Genomic DNA, 3935 nt, shown 5'->3' on the forward strand with positions numbered 1-3935 from the left:
TGGATCTACTTTCTCTGCCTCTTGAGTGCTGGGTTTGCAGATGGGCTGCACACATACTCGGCATTGATATGGATAGTAGGAATGGAAAAACTAGTTTTCATAGTTAAGCAACACATACTTTTTCCACAGTACGATCTCCTTACTCTAACAAGTATCATTATTTTAGGCAGAGATGGGGTGTGTAAAAATGAAGGAAAAAAACTTAAAAGAGAAACAAGATGACGCTTAATATTTATTTCAATTTTAATTTATTTAACCTAATTAGAGAGTTTGTATAAAAGTTAACATTGTAGGATGAAAAGCCTGAGAGAATTTGAGTTTATATTTACTTTAGCATCTTATGGATATTGTCCATTTCAATCTAGTCTAAACAGAAAAAATATAAATTAATAATAATAATATTTATTAATTGTATTGATAAATTATTGATGCAATGACATTAATTATTGCTGATTTACATTTATTATGAATCTTTAATTACTATTAATGGAACATATCTCAACATTCAAACACTGTTATACTTGACTTGAAGTGCCTAGAACACCTAATGCCAACTTTGAAGAAACATCCATTAATCATAGAAACTGAAAAATCTAGTTAGTACCCAACTAAGTGCTTCATTCCTACTGCCTAGCATTCGTACTGCAAAAAAGTGCTGTATATGTACTACCAGAGAAGAAAAATAATGACCAAACTCAATAAACTATGAACACTGTGACTCACAGTAAGGACTTGCCCTCTAATATGTCAACTGACTTATTAGAAGCACAAAGGTACTAATCAATCTCATTTTGTTTATAATTAAGGCATATTCCATGAGATGTCTCACATTGTCAATGAGGCCAAGGTTTGAGATAAAATAGATTATAGATAATAGAGGACATTACTCCTACTACTCTGCAATGTAATAATACCAATAAGAAAATAAAATGAGACACCATACTGATACAACCATAGGCCAGAGCATGGCTCAACTCTCTTGAATGAAGTATCATCTTGAAGTAGATTATAATTAATATAGAAAGCCACAACTGACTGATGTTCAGAGATATAGTTTTGAATGCTCAATCCCAAATTGGTTATCTTTATCAGAACCTTCTCCTCAAAGCTATGTGAGAAAAAACATACAGAAAGATTCTAAGAGCCAGAGGTAGTGGATGATTTTAAGAAAAGAGCATTTTCTAAACAAAATATGATAAATGAGCATTTGAACTCACAGTAGTTGTGAAAGTGTTTGTGAAACCCATATAAACTCAACCAGAAATGAAATTCTTAGCATGGAAGACAAAATATATCTATGAAGTCACTATTCATACCTGATAACTTCTGGGTAGGAAGAAAAATCAGTTTTCATTAGTTGTACAGTAATTCATATACTGACCACACTCCAGGACAAGTGTCATACCTAACACGAATTGGACACCATGTTTTTTGGTTTTGTGTGTGTGTGTGTATGTGTGTGTTTAAAATAAAGATATTAACATAGTAAAAATGGTCATCCTACCAAAGACAATCTACAGATTCAATGCAATACTCATCAAAATCCAAACACAATTATTCAAAGACATGGAAAGAGCAATTTTCAGATTCATCTGGAAAGATAAATAAAACATAATCATGGAAACAGTTCTTAACAATAAAAGAATAATTGGGGGAATCACCATCCCTGACTTCAAGATTTATTACAAGGCAAAGTGACAAAAACTACATGGTATTGGTACAGAGACAGACATGTTGATTAATGGAATAGAATTGTAGACCCCCAAAATAAAAGCACACATTTATGAACACTTGATCTTTGACAAAGAAGCCACACATATACAATAGAAAAAAGAAAGCATCTTCAACAAATGGGGCATGGAAGAGTTATGGAATGTGGAACATTTGGAGGGTGGACTGGGAGGGGAATAAAATCTGGAGTTTAAAATAAATAAATAAACAAACAAACAAACAAACTACTTTTAAAAATGTGATATTTGATGAGTAAGGAAGGCAAGACATGGGGAAGTTGGAGAAGAAGAAAGAATGTGATCAAAATGAAATTCTCAAAGAATACATATAAACCAATATTAAAAACATGGAAAAAGAAATGGATGTTTGATAATGCAAAAAGTCTGCATTCGTCTGCCCATTCTTCTGCTGCAGGTTGAATATCCTACTTAAGTAGCATAAAGTCTAAGAACACTGATAACATCACAGCAGAGAATAAAGGAGAGACAAAGAAAGAGAATATATGTATTTGTATGTATATGCGCATGTGCATGTGTATGTGTATACACTTGCATAAACACATGGGGAGAGAGTTTGACCGTAAGGCCAATGTTTACTCTCTGATTGCTCTCTGACCCTGTTTTTTCAGATAGAGTCTCTTTCCAAACTTTGCACTCAAAATTTCAGTTGTCATACCTGGCTAGAGATCACTATGAATCTTTCTGTTTTGCATCCCCAGCACTGCAATTACAAAAAAATGATGCTATACCAAGCTTTCATTCAGGGTTAAGGATCCATACTCAGGTCTCGTGCTGACACTGAACACACTCTACCCACTGAACAACTACACCAGCTATATGACATCATGACTTTAGAAGTATAGTGTCCACTTTAGAAGCTAAATATCTGTAAAGGTTTATTGTCTGTGATTATCAACGTTTTTACTATAAATTCATGGCAATGTCTACATATAAATTTTAGCAAAGTTATATCATCAAACACCACTGTGACTTACATCTGTTTTTTGCTGTGAGATATGAGAAAAGAATCTTATGACTGCTCACACAGATCACTTAAAGCAGTTTGTTTTGACCCTGATATCTGCATTAATGTGTTGCTGGGTTTTTATATCAGTTTTACGATGTGCCCAGTATTTCCTCAAATGTATTTGAATGTGTCTTCCGAAAGAAAACTGTCAGTGTAATGCTTTGAACATTCATTATTTTATTGAAATATCTAAATTTCATTTCATTCCACATGCCAGACAAAGTGTCTCAGAGAAAGTGAGCATTTTGTAGAGCAGAGAATTGGCTGAGGAGGCAATGACAGCTAAGGCAGAAGTAAATAGATTTCCTACACAAGATCTGCGGCTGTCAGTGCTGTCAGATTTTGCTTTCATAATATGCTCTCCATTTTAAATCCTTGGCATGCCATTTCCTTGCCTTCTTTTGACTCCATTTATTCTTGTAGTGATATATATATATATATATACATATATATATATACATATGTATATATACACACATATATTTATATATATATATACACATATATAGTGATATATATATATATATACATAAACATATGTATATATATCAATATCAGTGTGCAATAAGCTGTTTTGGAAACTATGGTTCTTTAGCTATTATAGAAACATTAGTGATCCTCCATTCCCAGGTACCTTGCATGAAGGCTCCCTCGGGGTCCCACACTATGTTCCATTCTAATGTCAACTGCATTTTCTTAAAACGTTGAAAGCATGTATAGAATATGTACCCTTAAGTGCTCTGAGAATGTGTATGTATTTTAATTTTATTTTAATTCATCTTTCAGTAGTTAACCCAGGTTTTAAGGTATACAACTTTCGGCTTAAACTCACTAAAGCCTTTGGACTCTCATTCCTTAAGAAGATTCAGTCTCCTGATTTGCCACCATTACACTGGCCCTGATTTTTATAAAACCTTTGTTATCCTTTCTCACAGGATTGAATTGTCTGTTTTATTAATCAATTCAGTATAAGATGGCATAAAACAACCCAGTGTCTGTATTATATAATGAGATTCCTTCCAAACATCCTGCCAAAAGTGTGCATATGACTAAAAGCAAAGCAAACACAAACGCACATTGAATTATTGACCACTAAGTTTATGGTTCTTGCTCTCCTTTCTCATTTCTGTTGAACCTAAATACTTAGATTTTCCTTTCTCTTTACACACAGATTATTT

Source organism: Mastomys coucha, unplaced genomic scaffold (genome assembly GCF_008632895.1).
Source record: "Mastomys coucha isolate ucsf_1 unplaced genomic scaffold, UCSF_Mcou_1 pScaffold9, whole genome shotgun sequence".
In the NCBI taxonomy this organism is placed as follows: domain Eukaryota; kingdom Metazoa; phylum Chordata; class Mammalia; order Rodentia; family Muridae; genus Mastomys; species Mastomys coucha.